This window comes from Octodon degus, unplaced genomic scaffold (genome assembly GCF_000260255.1).
Source record: "Octodon degus isolate 3935 unplaced genomic scaffold, OctDeg1.0 scaffold00018, whole genome shotgun sequence".
Taxonomy (NCBI): domain Eukaryota; kingdom Metazoa; phylum Chordata; class Mammalia; order Rodentia; family Octodontidae; genus Octodon; species Octodon degus.
The window spans coordinates 6,186,733-6,205,924 of NW_004524594.1; the positions used below are offsets into that span (position 1 = coordinate 6,186,733).

General features: G+C 37.2%; 2 pseudogenes; both read left to right on the top strand.

Annotated features, from left to right (window-relative positions):
- Window positions 1-479: 479 nt before the first annotated feature.
- LOC101564666 lies at window positions 480-14,506 on the top strand (annotated as a pseudogene).
- Window positions 14,507-17,604: 3,098 nt separating this feature from the next.
- On the top strand, window positions 17,605-18,959 carry LOC101565047 (annotated as a pseudogene).
- Window positions 18,960-19,192: the final 233 nt, after the last annotated feature.

Consider the following 19,192-nt stretch of genomic DNA (forward strand, 5'->3'; position numbering starts at 1 on the left):
TATACTGTATTAAATATACTTATTTAATATGTAATTAAATAAATCTACTGTGTCATAAAGCATTGCACCCCTGAATCCTGTGTTGTGTCCAATTATATCTCTTGTCCTCTTAGATCCTTGGGCTTCTTTGTGTTCATCAAACACATCAAACTCAGTCTTACTTCAATGACTTTGGGTTGAGACAATTTTTGCTAGACAGATCTTTGGATGCCTCCTTTTATCAATGTATGCAGGTCTTTTCTCAAAAGTCACCTTCATGGAGAGCCTGTGTTTGCTGCCCAGTCATGATCAAATGCCTCTTCTGGCCATTCCCTACTGTTGCCAGGGCTCAATTTGCCTTCAGAATATATATGTGCCCTGCCATTGTACTGTAGGGTTACATCTTAACTTTCTTACTAGACTTGAGTCCAAAGTGACTGGGACTTATTAATGTGCTATTTTAGATTTTTGTGGGTGACAGCAAGCAAGAAGGGAGCGCCATGCAGGCCTCGGGCCCACTCCGGGAATACAAGGTGTGGGGCGCTGCCTACCCGCCCCAAAGTGTCACACGTCACCTCTCCAGCATGCGGATCTTCACACCCAACCATGTCATCGCCAAGTCCCATTTCCAGTACTTCATGTCCCAGCTGAAGAAAATAAAGAAATCAGGGGAGATTGTCTACTGTGGGCAGATGTTTGAGAAGTCTCCACTATGGGGGAAGGACTTCGGCATCTGGTGCTATGACTCCTGCAGTGGCACCCATAGCATGTACTGGGAGTACTCGGACCTGACCACAGCAGGTGCTGTCACCTGGTGCTACCAGGACATGGGTGCTGGGCACCGAGCCTATGCCCACTCCATCCAGATCATGAAGGTGGGGGAGATCGCAGCCAGCAAGTGCCGCCAGCCCTCTGTCAAGCAGTTCCACGACTCCAAGATCAAGATCCTGCTGCCCTACCGGGTTCTGCATCCCCAGCACAAGCCCCACTTCACCACCAAAAGGCCCAACACCTTCTTCTTCTGGAGTCAGTGCAATAAACCTGGTGCTGTTCCGCAAAAAAAAAAAAAAGTGATTTTATTTCTACCATTGTATAGAACAATGCCTGGAATGCTGCATGGTTTAAACACACATTCATTGAGTACATTACTCCATGAATCTAATGTTTAGTTCATCATTTTGAAGGTGACCTCTATGGGTATGCACAAAGGAAATGGAACTTTGAACCTGTGCATGTGTTATGTCTTTTCAATATCTTGTTTCTAAAGTGGTTTTCCGATGCCTAAGATTTAAAGTATTGGTCATAACACACCCAGAGTATTATAAAATTAATTTGGTAACTGTGACCACCAGTACTTTTAAAAATGAAGCAGAATAAAAAATACCATAGGATATTATGCATATTTTTCATACTGTAATGTTTGATAAAATCTTTTATTAAGCAAGCGTGGTGGCGTGTGCCTGTAATACCAGTGCAGGGAGGCTGAGGCAGGAGGATCACTGTGAGTTTGCAGTCAGGATGGGCTACCACAAAAAAGACAAATAAAATAAAATAAATAAAATCAGCCCAGAGACATAGCTCAGTGGCATAAACATCTGCCTGGCAAGCACAAAGTTCTGAGTTAAATCCACTGCAATAATAAAAAGTAAAAGAATAATAAATAAGTAAAAGTTTCAAATCACATTCCGATCAGAGTTCAGGATAACAAGAAAGAGAACTTTGCTAAGGTTACACTAAACTCAAGCCAACAAGAAAAGCTTTTCCAATGCAGTGTAGTGATGGGTAGCAGACATTCAGAAGTTAAATTACTTTAATAATTGATAACCTTACGTCCTTTGTTTTGCCATAGACAAGCCAGTTTCAAACACCATCTGAACTTGTCTGGGGATTCTCTTGTTCTCTTTAACAGTTTTGCCATCCACCTTTTCTATCCAAACTGTATTTAGAAGGAACTTTCTCATTATCAGAATGAGCCACCACAAAGAGGCTCCCCTGTGGACAACAAGACCTCTCTGTCTTTCAAATAAAAAAATGTTTAAATACTTTTCCATTAGTCAGATACAGGGTGAAAATGACTTATCATATTTTCTAATTTCAACTTTCTAAAGAGGATCAGTTAGCACCAGATCCAAATAAAACTATTCTCCAATAAGACAGAAGAAATAAAGATAGGTCAAAAAGAAATGACAGTCCCAAAGAATGACCAACATTATCCACATCTGTACTCTGTATCCCTGCTCTTGCTCATGACCAGAAACTCATGACCCTGGTTATCTTTTCATCACATTGTCAGTTCCCTGAAGACTGAGGAATAAACTAACTGATGTACACAATTGCAACAGGAACATAGAAAGGAGACATGCAGAGGCCCACTGGGTAACCAAAAGCAGGATAGAAGTTGGCATCTCTCTTTGTACATCCCCTCAAGTGATACCTAGAAGCCTCTAAAATTATAATCACATCGAATTCTGAAGAGAAACACCTTCGGAGACTATTTCGTCTCCCACCAAGAGAAATTACTGCAGGGCAGCAGCAGAGGCAGCCTCCCTTTCAAATGACTACAGTCACCTCATGGGAAATGAATTGTCCTTCAAGCCATATGGATTTCTTTGAAACTACAAAAGCACAACCCTGGCCCGCTTAAGCTAATCCATAAAGGTTGGCCTTGTCTTTTCCTTTTGTGAGTAGGCTGGACTGAACCTGTTCCTTTTAGTGCGATTTTCTCTCTGGGTGTTCATGCCAGAGTCCTTTGCCTTATTCTCTTTTTTTGTACTTTTCCAAATAAATCTACCCATACCTTTTACTGACAATTTCCTGAAAATTCTCTTGCAAAAGCCAACAAGTTTTTTGGCAGGGTGTGTTGGGGTCTGTAGCTCCACTCTGCAACACCTTCTCAGACTCTGTTCAAATATTTATTCCCAAACTACCCAGGTAACTCTATACATATATGATTGTATTCCCAACTCGGCCACCCAATTTTACTCTTCTGGGAAAGACTGATGCCTATTAACATTTGTTCAACATTCGTTGTGTCTTAGGAGTTAACAGATACAATGTAAATGGCGCTGTTTTGTTTTACTTACAATTCTGTCTTGCCAGGTTTTGAACAAATATTATTTAGTTAGCAATATTTTGAGATCAGATTTTACATAAAATTCAGAATTCAGGCTTTTTAGGAATGACCTAAGGCCTTAGCTCTAATGTAATCACTTTTAGGTTTTGAACAAATTTTATCCAGTTAGCAATGTTTTGAAATCAGATTTTACACAAAATTCAGATTTCAGGCTTCTCTGGAATGACCAAAGACCTTATCTCCAGTGCAATCATTTTGTGAGTTTTGGCATTTAGGACTTATGAATTTTGGACAGGTCACAATTTAATCCACAACAATTCCCACAATAACAATTTATTTGTTCTAAACTATAGAAAGTTTGCTTTAAAGGTCACCATACTTTTTCCTATTGTCTACTTGTAGGTGGGGCTGAATATCAGTAGGCAATTTATCACTGAAATGATATCCTTTTGGTACAATGAATGCATTCCCCTGGAAAATACTTGAGAAATATTGGAATTTTCTAATTTAATCTCTCTGTGAACTCTGTCTTTATCTGTCCTTTCAAAATTCATGTTAGAAATTAAACTGCAGAGTATTAAAGGGGTGAGAAATTTGGGAAGTGATTAGGCCAAAATAATTGTGCCAATGGAGAAGAGTGATGTTCCTATAGAAGGGTCTTCAGCTATCTGTCTGGCCCTGCCATCTCTTGTGCCACATGAGAACACACCCTGCTGCCTTCCTAATCCCTTCTGCTTTACCAAGATTAATCAAGAAGGTGTCAGTATGGGAACAAGGAGGATTCCTCACTACACAGTGTCTGATGTACCTTCATTTTGGAGTTCCTGACCTCCAGAATTGTAAGAAAATTGTCTTGGTCCTTTATAAATTACCCAGTTTAAAGAATTTTGTTACAGCAACACAAACTAAACCAATTCCTTCTTTCTCCTTGCTCAAACTGCCTTGATAAGTTTACAAGAGAGACTAAGGTATTTCAAACTTTAGCTGGCATCAGCAGCAGGATTATCTTTACCTGGGAATGCACTACTAAAGCAAATCCTGTAGTTCACTAGAGATCTGTTGAATTGGAAACTGTAAATGACCTAGGAATTCGGGTTATAGGAGATTCTAAGACATGTACTATTTGAAGAATGATTGATATGCACTGTAAGTTTCCGTAGCGAGATCTCTACGACTTCTCACAGTTCCCCAAAACTATTCAGTAGTCAGAGTAGTTTCTTAATGAAACATCAAGAAGTTTTACATCACATCTACAAGATTATTTCATTGTCATCATCTATATCTGTAAACATTTTTCTAAAATATAATTGTGATGTTGATTTTGTTGGTATTAATAAACATTAACTGAAATTAGTGATGAAATGCACATGAACCTTACAATGAAAATTACCAATTATCCATATTCTAAGATTAGAAAGGAAAGAATATTCATGTACTGCGCTTGCTTTCTCTCTTTAAATGACTTGTTAATTTTCCAAACATCTGTTACACCTTGGAGAAGACACAGATTGATTTTGAATGTAAGTGTTTTATCAAAATTGACAGAAAATGGAATTTTCATTTATTTTTGAAGCAGAACATTTGAAGAATCTCAGCCAAGTCTAGCCCTTGCCTGATGCTGTGGCAAAGAAGGGCATTTTTTGGTAAGGAACAAGGGATAGACTTTGTAAATTCTGGAGACCAGATCTGGAGATCTTTGTTCTAAAGGGTTCACAGACATGCCAAACAGAGATCACTTTTCTGAACTCACTTTCTTTTGTAAAGAAAGGATGAATAGACAAGGGAAGAATGTGGGCTGGATCTTGTCGCTTCATGTAAATCTCACTTTGTCATTGTACTTCATATCTTAGTGCCCAGAATATGGGCATATGTCAACTGCTACCCTAGCATACATTGCCGTGCAGATCCTAGGAGGCTTGCAAGACTGGGAGATATTAAGGATTCACCGCTGATGACTTAGGAAGATGTTTTCTGTCGGTTTCTTTCTCTAGTCAGTGAGAATTTTTAATTTAGAATAAGACAAAATAGAGATAGATGTCAGGAAACTCAAAGGTAAAGTTACTTTAAAATAATCATCATTCCTAAGTTTAATGAATACTTACTCCCACTGTGGCTATTTTTTGTCTTATTGTGCTCATTACTAAAAATGTTCTGAGGGCTAGGGAGATGGCTCAGTGGAATAAGTGCTTCCCTGGCAAGCGCAAGGGCCTGAGTTCAATCCCTAGTTCCAGAAAAAAAAAAAAAAAAAAAAAAAAGTTTTGTGATACGCTTTCAGAAAAACTGAAATCGAGGAAAGTTTAAGGCCAAGATCATTTAGTTCATAATGAAATCAGAGTTCAATCCTGATTCTCCTTGTTCTGAATGCAACAACAAATGCACAAGTGCAGCCCTTTCACACTCTTGGGCTTCTTGGATATATGTAGTAACTTTTTCATCTTACAGTTCCTACACTTGACCTACAAAGGAGACAGATGATTGATAGGTAGAGAGATAGGTGCTTCTTTTTTAAAAGAAATTGCCTCAAGGGCTGGCAAGATAGCTTAGTGGACTAAGCACCTGCTTAGGCAATCACGGAGACTAGGGTTCCATCCCTAGTACTACATGCTGTGCCACCAACACCCCCTTGCCAGCCCCCAAGGCATGATGAGCCTGCCACTTAGTCCGAGTGTGTTGGCACATGCCTGTAATCCCAGCACTTGGGAGGCTGAAAACAGGAGGATCACTAGGAGTCAGAGCTGCATAGTGAGACCCTGTACCAAATACATAAAAAATTTTAGAAAAAGGAAAATGATAAAAAAAAGTTGTCTCAAAACATAAGTAAATTGCTCTGGGTTTTTCTAGTAAATGAAGTGAGCACAAATTTGAGCTCAACATTGACTACAGAATATATTGCTCTGACGTAACTTCCTGAATTTAACTAAGGGAAATTGAAGAAAACACTTTTGATATTTTAAATTTATAAACAATTTTGAAATATACAAACAAATAGGCCTATTTCTTTTAAATTCCTAGCCCTCTGTGTTTATTTTCTTTTTAATCGTGAGGCACTATTATAACTTTTTGCTGCTATCTCATGTATAGATTTATACCTCTGAGCACACATAGCCCTTAAACAGCTCCCCTTTGTATAAGGAATTATATTATTATTTTTATGATAATTGTTTGGTGCTAGGCATTGCTAAACTTATTCCTCCTACTTAAACGTTGTTTTTACTGACATCTCCTTTCCACCTTTCCTAGTTTAACAACCACAGTTTTGTTTTCTGCTTTCATATACGAGATCTTCATGTCTAGGCTTAGTTCAAGGAGCTTAAGTCCTTTGCACATTCATTGCTATTGTCTAGACTGATGAAATTTGCTCTATGTAAGGCTGAAAAGCAGTCCTGTGTGCATATATGTCATGTTTTCTTTATGATGTACCAACAGATTGCTTCCATAACTGAATTGATAAAAATAACATTGTGCAGGCTGGGTAAATAGCTCAGTGGTCCAAGTGCCTGTCTGGCAAGCTCAAGGATCTGGGTTTGATCCCTGGTACTATATGCTCTGCCGGCCATCAAAACCAGGCATGGTGGTGCACACCTATAATTCCAGGGATGGGAAGGATGAGAAAGGAGGAAGGAGGATCACTATGAGTCAGAGCTGTGTGGTAGGCCCCTGTACCAAATAAATAAAATATTAAAATAATAACATTGTGATGTTAATTCGAATTACAATTTTATGATATAAATACATATTAAAACATTGCATCTCATAAATGTACAAAATTACAACTTTTTAAAAAGAGAATTCAAAATACTAAAGACATAATTAGAATCAATACAGAATTTCACTAAACATAATAGGAATTGAACAATGGTTGCTGTATTGCATAATGTTATCTTTGAATTTTTTGTTTAGATTGCCACATATAAGGATGCAAAAATGGGGAAAACATTTTAAGTAATTAAAAGGAAGAAGAAAAACAATAAGCACTAGTTTCTCCTTTCAGTAGACGCCCAGAAATCAGCAGTACAATTATGCAAGCTATTCTGTATGTGTGTGAATGTGTGTGTGTGTTCGTGTGCAATATATTTTTCCCCTTCCTTCTTTCCTTATTCCAATTTTTCCTTCCCTTTTAATAGATTCTTTACTTTTTCACAATATCTGTTGTATCTTTTAGCTTGCTGTTCACATTCTTACACTAGCGAGACAAAATGATGTTTGTACGTGTGGATCTGATTTATTTCACTTACCACGATGAGTTCAATCTATTTATCTATAAAAGACTCAAGTTTATCTTTTATATAGATGAATAATACCCCTTTGTGTAAAAATACATCTTTTTTTGTCCATTTCTCAATAGATGAGCATTTGGGTTTTTCCCAAGATTTACCTATGACAAATTGTACTGCTATAAACATGGGTGCACATATATCACTCTGCTATGATGTTTTCAGTTCTTTAGAAAAATTTCCAGGAGGGGAATAGCTGGATTGAATAAAACCTCTAATCCTAGCTTTTTGAGGAATATCCACATTGATTTCCAAGGTGATTAAATCAGTGTACATCCTACCAGCACTGCAGAAGGGATCATTTGTCCCCACAACCCCTCAAACATTTGTTGTTGGTTGACTTCTTGATGATATACATTCTTTCTGGGATGTGATGGAATCGCAGAGTTGTTTTAATTTATATTTATTAAATGGCTGATGATTTTGAGCATTTTTAATATATTTCTATGCCATTTGTGTATCTGAGAAGTGCATATTCATTGCAGATGCCCATTTTTGGATTGAGTCTGACTTTTGGGGGCCTGAGTTTTTAAAATTATTTATATGTTCTATGTAGAAGTTCTTCATTTGAGGGACAGTTGGATTTTTTTTTCCAATTTGTGGGTTTTTTTGTTTTTGTTTTGTTTTGTTTCGTTTTTTTACTGTGTTGGTGATTTCTTTTGATATGTCAATACTTTCCCAAAAGATGAGATCCCAGTTGTTAATTCTTATGTCTTTAAGATTTCTGCCTAATTTCTCCTTGTGGACATTTTAGTGCTTTTTTAAAACATTTAAATCTTTTATCCAAGGGCTGGCCAAATAGCTCAGGGGATTAAAGAGCCTGCAAGCAGAGGTCAGGGGTCACAGGTTCCATCCCCAGGCCTGCCCTGCTGGCTGCACCCCCAGGGATGAGCTGAGATGGCCATTGAGACTGGGTGTGGTGGCAGGTGCCTGTAATCCCAGCTCTTAGGAGGCTGCAAGCAGGGGGATCACTATGAATCCATAGTAGTGAGATTCTGAGCACCCTATAGACCTTTCCCGAAAATATATTAAAAAAAGTATTTCATCCATTTTGACTGTAGTTTTGTGCATGGTGATAGACCTGGATCTATTTTAAGCCATTGGCATGTGGAAAACCAGGTTTAACAGCACCATTTACTAAAGAGGCTGTCTTTCTTCCAGTGAACATATTTGGTCCCTTTTTTAAACAAAGCATGAGTAGTCATGTTTGTAGTTGTGTCTCTATCTTCTAATCTGTTCTATTGATTCTCTGCTCTGTTTTTTTTCCAGTGCCTTGTAGATTTTATCACAGTAGCTTTCCAGTATAATTTCAGGTCAGAGATTGAGGTGTTTCCTGCTTTTTCTTTATTCCCCAGGACTGCTTTTTCTGTTCTAGGTCTCTTCTGGTTCCAGATGAGTTCAAGAAATACTTTCTCTAGATCTCTTACATATATTAATGATATTTTAATTGGAATTATATTGAATCTGTATAACAATTTTGGGAGCATTGCCATTGTCAAAATGTTGGTTCTTCTTACTCAGGAGCAAGGATTTTTTTTTCCATTTTCTTTCTTTCTCTCTCTTTTTCTTTCTTTCTTTCTTTCTTCTTTCTTTCTTTCTTTCTTTCTTTCTTTCTTTCTTTCTTTCTTTCTTTCTTTCTTTTTCTTTCTTTCTTTCCCTTCCTTCCTTCCTTCCTTCCTTCCTTCCTTCCTTCCTTCCTTCCTTCCTTCCTTCTTGTCTTTTTTGAGGCAGGGTGTCATGATGCAGTTCAGGCTAGCCTTGAGCTCACTTTCTAACACAGGCTGATCTCAAACTCAAAACAATCCCTTTCCTCAGCCTCCGAAGTACTAGGATTATAGGCATGCACCATCACATCCAGCTTACCTTTCCATTTTCTGAAATCTTTGTCAATCACTTTTTTCAGAATAGTGTATTCACTGTATAAATCTTTTACTTCCTTTGTGAGATTGATTTCTAAGTATTTCACTTTGGAGGTGTTACTGTGAAAACTATGGTTTTCATAATTTATCTCTTGGTGTACTCATAGTTTGTGTACAGAAATACTATTGATTTTTGAACGTGACTTTGTATTCCACTGTACTACTGAATTTGCTATTAAATATAGAAGTATCTTGATGGAAGTTTTGGGGTTTGCTATGTAGCATATCACATCATTTCCAAATAACAATTATTTCACTTCTTCCTGTCTGATCATTATTAATTTTATTTCTCTCTCTTTTCTGATTGCTATGGCTATTGTTTCCAAATCTATATTGAATAGGAGAGATGGCAGTGGACATTCTTGTCTTATTACAGATTTTAAAGTCCTTCAGTTTTTATTTATTTAATATGATGTTAGCTGTTGCTTTGTCATAGATGACTTTTATCAGGTTGAGGTAAAGACCATTCTTTCCAACTTTGTGTAGGTTCATGTTTTTTGTTTTTAAATCACGAATGAACATTGGACTTTGTCAAAAGATTTTTTCTCCATCTATTGAGATGAGATTGTGATTTTTGTCTTCAACTCTGCTAAAGTGGTATATTACATTCATCGATTTGCTTATACTGAATCATGCCTTCATCCCTTGGATGATTCCCACTTTACTATGTTGTATAAAGTTCTGGATGATTTGCTGCATTCTATTTGCTTGCATTTTATAGAGGATTTTTGTGTCCATGTTCCTTAAGGAGATTTACCTGTAGTTCTCTTTTTCAGTTGAGACTTTTGCTGGTTTTGGTATCAGAGTAAAACTTGCTTCCAGGAATGAGTTTGGCAGAATTGCTTCCATTTAATTTCATTGTGGAGACTGAGAAGAATTGGCATTAAATCTTCTCTCAATTTCTTACAGAAATCAATTGAGAATCCATCAGAATGTGGGCTTTTCTTTGTTGTTAGAGTTCTGATTACATTTTCAATTTCATTGATTGCTATTGGGTTATTCAGAATTTTTGTATCTTCTTGAGTCATCTTCAGAATGTAACATACATCTAGGAATCTATCCATTTCTTCTGTGTTTTCCATCTTGTGAATTTGAAAATAGGTATTAATGATCTTCTGAATTTCTATACAGTGTGTGGTGAGTTCACGCTTTTCATTCCTTATTGCATCAATTTGATATTTTTTTTTCCTTTTATGGTAAGGCTGGGTAGAGTTTCATCAATTTATTTGTTTAAAGAACCAATTCTTCAATTAATTAATTCTCTGTTTTCTTCATTTCCATTGTATTTATTTCTGCTCTGTTGTTTATAATTTCCTGTCATTTTTGAGCTTTGTGTTTGAAAGGCTCTTCTTTTTCTAGCAACTTGAGGTACAGCATAAAATTGTTTATTTGAGCTTATTGTGTTTTCCCGATAAGAGAATTTTTCAGTATAAATTTCCCTCTTACTACAGTTTTCATTGCATCTCACTGGTTTCAGTGAGTTTTGTCTGCATTATTGTTTGAGTGTAAATACTGTTTATTTTCTTCTTTCATTTAATTTGTGATTCATTAAATGTCCAGGATTGTGTTACCTAATTTCCATGTTTTTATGGCGTTTTTGTGAATTCTTTTCTCAATAATTTCCGGTTTCATTGTACTATGCTCGGTTAAATTCATGGGATCATTTCCGTTTCTTCGCTGTCACATAAGCTTGCTCTATGTGCTAGTACACGGTCTGTTTTGAAGAACATCCCATGTGCCACTGAAAGGAATGTTTATTCTGATATTGCTGTGTGAAACACTGTGCAAAAGTCTTCCAAGTCCTTTTATTCAAAAGTTCCATCTAGTTCTGTTATCTCTTTGCTGAGTTTCTGCCTAAATGATCTATCTCATTGTTACAATGGGGTATTAAATCCACATTACAATTGTGTTATCATTGCTCATTTGACTGCTCACGTCTGTTAAGATTTGCCTCATGTAACTGGATGCTCCTATATTGGGTGCATTATATATTTATGAGTGTTATCTTCTCCTGTTGCAGTTTTCCCCTAACAAGTATGTAGAGATCTTTTTTTTTTTTTATCTCTTTTAATCATTCTTGCTTTGAAGCTTACATTGTCAGAAACCAGGAAAGCTATATCTTCTTTCTACTGAGTTTTTGTTGCATGGAGTATTGTTTTCCATCCTTTGATTTTCAGTGTATTAATTTCTTTTTTTAAATTTTTATGTGTTTAGTACAGGGCCTCACTACAAAGATTGGACTCATAACAATCCTCTGTTTTCAGCCTCCCAAGTGCTGGGATTACAGGCTTGTGCCACCACGCCCAGTCTCAATCACCTTCTGAATGCATCCTAAGGGCAGGGCCAGCATGGCACCCTGGGTATGGAATCCCAGTCCCTGCATCTGCCTTGCAGGTATTTTAATCCGTTAAGCTATTTGACTGACCTTTATCAATTTCCTTGTCAATTAAATGTATTTATTTTATACTAAATGTTGCTGGATCTTGTTTCTTGGTTTACTCTGCCAGTCTGCTTCTTGTAATTGGTGAATTGATGATATATGTTACTGTTATAACTGATATGTATTGGCTTATCTTTGTGATGCTATTTTCCTACTGTAGGATCCCTACTTTGCCCCTCTGGTTAATTGCTTGCACCACTTCATGATTCCTTTCTCTTGTTTTTGAACTTGTAATCATTTTTGTCTCTTTCTAGAGTATCTGTCAGTACTTTATGTAGGGTTGGTTTGCTGGTCATGAATTTCTTCATTTGTTATTTGTCAGGCCAGTATCTTATCTTTCCATTCAGTTTGATAGACAGGTTTTTCAGGGTACATCAATCTGGGTTGGAAGTTGTTTTCTTTCAGGACTTGAAGTACTTTGCCCCAAGCTCTTCTAGATTTGATGGTTTGTGTTGAGAAATATGTCATGATTCAGATGGGCTTTCCATTATCGGTTATCTAGTTATTTTCTATAACAGCTTTTAATATTCTGTCCTTTTGCTGAACTTGTAGGATCTTGATTATTATGTGTCTATGTGTAAATTTACTTTGATGATATTCTTTTCCCATACTTGGGACATTTTCCTGTACTACTTCTGAAAATAGTCTTTATATGTCATTTATGTTGCTGTTTAGTTGACGCTCATTAGTCTTATATTGTTTCTCTTTGCTTCATCTGGGAACCCAGCATTATTTTTTCCTAGTTTCTTGTTTTTAAGAGATCGTTCCTTTTGTGTTCACTAGTTGCAATGCTGTCTTCAAGGTCTGAAAGTTTATCTCCAGTTTCCTCTTTTTTTTTTTTTTTTGTATTTTAGGGAAGGGTTTACAGGTCTCACTAAACAGATCAGATTCATAGTGATTCTTTTGTTTTCAGCCTCCCAAGCACTGGGATTATAAGTGCCCACCACCATGCCCACCCTCAGTCACCATTTCAGTGTGCCCCTGGGTAGGGCCAGCACAGCATGCTGGGGATTGCATCTCGGTCCCTATGCTTGCCTATGTAGTGCTTTAGTCCACTGAGTTATCTGGCCAGCCCTTTATAGAATTTTTAAACATAAGCATTTGTATTTAAAGTGCAACTGAAAAATACAAGAGCAGTTGGTCTTTGAAAACTTCATCAAACTCAAACTTCTGGACAAAAACAACACTTACGTAGAAAACATTCCGTGTAGTAGCTTCTCTTTCTATTTCCAAGTTACCATTTGCCTTCATTAATATTCAAGTGTGGATAATCAGTACTTTTTAGACAATTCTTAAAATCTCAAGTGTCAAACTACTTCAGAGAAAGAATAAAGAGCAATTGCCTGGATTCAAATATTTCATGTAAGTATTTTCAGTGGGCTCAGTGTAAAATATAATTTAAACACTGTTAACAGTGTATCATTTTGCAGTTGATGGTAAAATTTATGAGTCTTTATATAATGATTTTGTTTGTACAAGAATTATCTCCAAAGTGCCTAAGCCATCTTCTACTGCCATTAAAGGAGAAGTAATTGCAGATAAAGCATGACTCTGGCATTACTAAAAACACAAAGTGAATCAGTGGCTTCCATGAGGCTGAGGCAAGTTCAACAGCAATATGTTACCAAAAACATTATCACAACTAAGATGTTGGCCTACTCTTCCTGAGTTAAACATAAGATTATATGTAATTGTACCATCTATCTCCAATCATTTTGTGTTGTACAGTATGAATTTTCATGAACAATGACTCTGCAAATATAGTTTAAAAAACAGACGTGATTATGTGCTTGTATTCTCATGGGAAGAGTAAGTTGTTCAAGTCATTCTTAAGGATCTTACTGCTTGAACATTATGTATCCCTAGTTGTTAATTGTTAAAAACCCAACACTCCTGTAATTGTGTGCTATTCATAATACAATCAAATGCAATTATATTTTCTCTGTATAATTTCACACTATTGTTTCAAAATTATTTTCCCTGATGTGAAAAATATTAGCCTCATATTATTTTTTTCTATGATTGGATTAGCCTAATTAAGTGTTATACATTTTAATTATGGTTGGCTATAATATACCTTTAATTTTTCTCTCATTACTATTCTTGGAAATGATTCTTTGATGAGACGGCTTCAAAATTAATTTGTGACCCAGGCTGTCCAATTAGAAAAGGAGGAAGGAATGAAAGCCAGAGGGAGGAAATGAATGGTATGCTGTGAATGACAGCATGAGTGGAAATGTCCGAAAGAGCAACTTTTAAAAAGACAAAATGTTACTGGTATTAAAAGCTTCATAAAATATTAATGGAGCTTTTCTTCTAGTTAGACAGTTTATAGATCAAAAGAACAAGCAAGGTCTTCGTCAAATGAACCTTATCTAATTTGAACAAATGCTAAGTACAACGACAACGTACGCGACCCGATTTATGTTTACCAAAGTCATTTCCCCGAGCCATTCATTGACATTTAGAAGAAAGTCATTCAAAAGAAAACAAATAAATGTCCACTACATAAGTAAATTATAACATTTAAGGGCTAATTCTTTTTTACTTTCCTTTGCAAAATATGAGAAGTATGAAGAGCACGAAAGATTCTTAACTGAACAGCAATTTCAAAGAATCAATTGAGGAATGTATGTGAGTTCTAAGTCCTTTTTCCAGCGGATCGCTTACATTTGTAGGTCTGATGATGTGAAATTTTTAATTCTGATGCTATTTATAGCGATTAGTGGCATTTATGTCTTTAGAAAGACTTTTGTTTTCAGGTCACTTTGCTCGGCTTCTGATGGTGCGTAGCATTGGGAAGTTCGTGGCTACTCGTTGACTTCTCAGCTTTGAGATTTTACACTCAGGAGAAATTAGGTACTGAGCAAAACACCCTGGTGAGAAAAAACAAACCAGGAATGAAAACAACCAGCTTGCCCTGTACCCTGAGTAAATCAGTTACTTTGGCAGACGTTCAATCCTCCTCCCATGGTCCTAAGTGACTGTTTTGTGCTTTCCAAATACTGTTACAATAATGACCTCAATATATCCTTGCCTGTGAGCGCTCAGTTTCAATCAAATTGTTAATTTAAACTAATCAAGCAAACGATCACAACATAAAATTAACATGATCAGGAAATCAAAATTGGTTTTCTCCCCTTTTAAAACGTTGACCTGCTGTTGAACATGTTAGGCAGACAGGGTTACTTGCAAACAGATGTGGAAAAACCTTCAGAAAAAAAAAAAATTAAAACCTTTTTCATTCTAAGTCTCTTGGAATAGCTTCCCCAATTTTAGTACATCCCACTGTCTGTGAAGATACACAAAGTGCAAGAAGAACATGGGGACATTGTGAGCCCTGTCTCTATTCAAGCTAATGTTAAAGCCATTACTCGTTTTTTTCTAGGTTTTTTTTTTTCATACATGAATTGGGACGAGAGATTGTTTTTGTTTATGCTTAAATTCATTCTTAATTCCAAGGCTGCCAAAACCATAGGGATGTTTTCCAACAAAGAACCTCTTCACATATGCTGCTTCTTTATAAACATCAATAATCAAACCTGGTTAAGTATAAATTAATTTTGGTCATAGTAATCACAGATGTGCAATTAACAGTTGGTCTCTACATTTGCCCCCAAATGCAAAGAATTTGAATCACCAAAGAATTTACATTTTTGTGTATTTATTTGATTACTGGTTTTCTGATATAAATTTGAGATCAACTTCTGTCTTCTAAATGTCAGTGTTTCGGTTCCTATCATTATACTTTAAATCTATGGAAAATAAATAATTTCATAATCGTACTTAGAGAGAGAAATGCCCAAAGAATCTTCCTAGGTCTCTACTGATTTTTCCTTTAAATAAAACATTTACTCATATTGTTTTATTTAATATTTAGCAATTCTATAAGGTTTGTTAGTTACAAATAAGGAAATTGAAGTTTAAAAAAGATTCAGTTGTCTGAGGTAGTTGTGAATGTTGATGCCAATTTGAAGACAAATATATTCAACTTAAAGGCCCAATCTTGTCTCATTTGAGCTAAATTACATTAGGGAATGCCACATTACCCAGACTTATACCAAGGAACTGACAAATTGGCTGAGATTTGACACCACTCCTGCAGTTGTCATCTAACTATGTCTACCATCACTGGAGACTCTTGAGTCCCACCTGCCGTAACCTCATGTAACACAAAGCAGTTTATATTTTTTTCTCTTTATATAAGTACCGCACACTAACCGATTACACCACTGGAGTTTCTATTTTTTCTCTTTAAAAGTCACCAAAAATACCTTTGTGAGCTGTATCGTTTATCTTCTCTGCCTAAAAGCGCCTATCACCCAGATGCAAAGGACAAACTGAACAGCAGCCTAACACCTTTGGACTGGCGAGGCAGGTAGGAGACATACCTAGTTCTGCTGTCCTCTTTGCTCTCTTCTTCTCCTGTAGTACGACACCTCAAACCACAGCTCTTTCCCTTGCCTCCTACAACCTTGCCAGGCTCACGTATGTCCTAGAGATTTTGACCTGGAGTTGCCTCCTCTTGGAACCATCCTTATTCTACAAGTATGCAGCTCAGACCGCCGGACCAGGAAGTTTTCAGCTTCTGTGTCAACATCGTTGAACAGCTTTCTCTCGCTGCCTTAAAGTAGCTCCATTATCAAATGCCAAACCAGCACTCCACATTAGAGTGAAATGTGTGCGTATATGCAACAGTCTGCGCATGAACGTTCATTACTCACTTATTCATAATAGCCCTGAACTGGATACAAGCCTGGGAATTTTCAGTGGATGTAAATAGAAACAAAGTATATCCCTGTGGAACAGCTCTCAATATTAAAAAAATAAATAAATCAACTATCGTTTATACTTTCCCACTTGTATGAATTTCCAGAAAATTATGTTGAGTGACAAAAAGCCAATCACACAGGTTTCTTGCTGGATGATTACATCCTCATGATGGTCTTGAAAGGATGGAATTATAGAGATGGAAAGCAGATTAGTGGCTGTCAGGATTTAGGGATCATAAGGGAGCTCAGTATAGTGATGGATGGATTTATAGATGTTCTGCACATTGACTGTGCTGTAGGGTACATAAACTTACCTAGATGAGGATTTTTTTTTTTCTTTTTGTGGTACCAGGGATTGAACTCAGGATCTTGCACTTGCCAGGCAAACGCTTATTCTACTGAGCTATCTGCCCAGCCCTTAGGAGTATAATTTGCATAGAAATCACTGTACTTACCCAAGGTGAAGTAAAACTAGGAAATGTAAGTAGGTCCCCAGAATTGTATCAATGCCCATATCCTGTTGTTATAGTGAAATATCATTTTGCAAAATGTTGCCTCATGAAAAAAATGGCTAGTCATAGAATTATTTAAACTTTTACTATGTAAAATTGTACCTGAGCTTACAGCTCACTCAGATATAAAATTTAATGTAAAGATAGCAATATCCTTGAATTATGAGTAAATTTTTAAGGGTATCATCTGTTTTAAGATGAAAAAGTTTGCTGTACAATACTAAAAAAAAGTCATATTAAATAACCCCTTAGTTTAATTGTATCAATGACCCTATTTAAAAAAAAAAAAGACAAAAACAAAAAACTTTCTATAGCTCTCACTCTGGAATATCTTCATTTATTTTTCCTGCATTTGCTTCTTTAATCCAGGGTCAGGTTTCTTTCATTCAGTTGTAATATATATTATGAGGAAACCCTTGAGAAGTCTACTTATAATTGTTGTATGAATTGTGTGAATCATTGAGTAGCGCAACGCAGAGTGGTAAATGAAAATTTCCAAAACTGTGGCTTAAGAGCCTGCACTACATACACAAGGAAATTCTCATTAGCTAATTAAATTCACAATATGCCAAGAATTACGTGAGGATGCTGGGAGACATCAGGTGAAGATGGTGGTCACGGGACCTCAGGCAACCATGGAGAAGGATGTTTGGAGCACAATTCTTTTCAATGCACACAAAAAGGAGGTATTTACCATCAACAATAGCTACAAATCCATGCAGAAAAGGCTTCGAAGTAATTGGAAGATTCAAAGTTTAAAAAATGTAATCACATCGGAGAAGCTAATTGGGGTGAAACTTGATTACAGCCAGACCAAGGGAAATATTTACTGCAGATGAGTTTGAAGTCCTAAAGAAGTATCTTGACAGTGGTGGAGACAGCCTTGTGATGCTCAGAGAAGATGGAGAAGCCAGATTTGACACCAATATTAACTTCCTACCAGAAGATATGCCATCATGGTTAATAATAATGCTGTAGTTAGAAATGTGTGTTACAAGTATTTTCATCCTTAGAAAGCTCTGGTTTCCAATGGAGTATTGAACAGGAAAATTAGTCAAGCTGCAGGAAAGGCTGTGCCTGGAGTCTTTGAGGAGGAAAGCAGTAGAAACAGTGCCCAGGCCCCCACCTTTGTCTACCTTCTTGGTGCCACATTGAGTGTCATGAAACCAGCAGTGGCTGTTCTGTCCACAGGTTCTGTCTGCTTTCCACTTAACAGAGCTATCCTGGCTTTTTATCACTCAAAGAACCAAGGGGGGAAGCTGGCAGTGCTTGACTCCTGTCACATGTTCAGTGAACAGTATTTAGATAAAGAAGAAAACAGCAAAATCAGGGATGTTGTTTTCCGGTCACTCACAACAGGCGACACCCACCTGAACCAGATTGATGCCAAGGACCCAGAGATGTCCTATTACATGATGCTGCCTGACACCATCACCCTGTCAGAACGGTTACGAAGCATGTGTCTCCAGGAGGGTGACAAGAATGCACATGACTTTACCACCTTTTTTGTTTTGTCTGTCTACGAGCTGGACACCACTTCCCTCTTCAAGGTCATCAAGGCTTATGAGCAGCTAAATGTGAAACACGCACCAGTCCAGCTCATCCAACCTTAGTTTGAGACACCACTGTCTGCCCTTCAGCCTGCCGTGTTCCCTCCCAGCTTCAGGGAGTTGCCACCTCCTCCTCTGGAACTGTTTGACTTAGATGAGCCATTGTCTTCCGAGAAGGCATGGCTTTCTCAGATTACCAACAAGTGTACTGAAGAAGACCCAGAATTCTACTTCACAAAGTGATATTATTAAAGTGACATTCTTGGAGTAACCAGAAAGCTACCAATAATCAACAGGGTGCCAAACATCTCCTTGAGCTCATCTCCTTCCAAGTGGCAGAATTCAAGAAACTGAACCAGGAACACGATGTGGATACCAGTGAAATGGCATTCCGGAACATTTTCCTAGGACGGTCTCTTCAAGCATTTTCTGCCTCCTGAGTCTCTTTGTATTTGAGTTATTCTACAGTTCCTCACCAACGTGTGTAAATCCCTGTTCCTCTGTGAGCCATGCTTCTGAGCTACTGAAGCACTTGACTTTGTTTAAAATGTGATAGCCCATCCTCAGGAGCCAGACGCTGTTGTCCAGGGGCGAGGAGAGAGATGACTTCTGCCTCAGGGTAGTTGTCTGAAAATGCATGACAGCATATTGAATTCACCTGAGAACTTTGGGG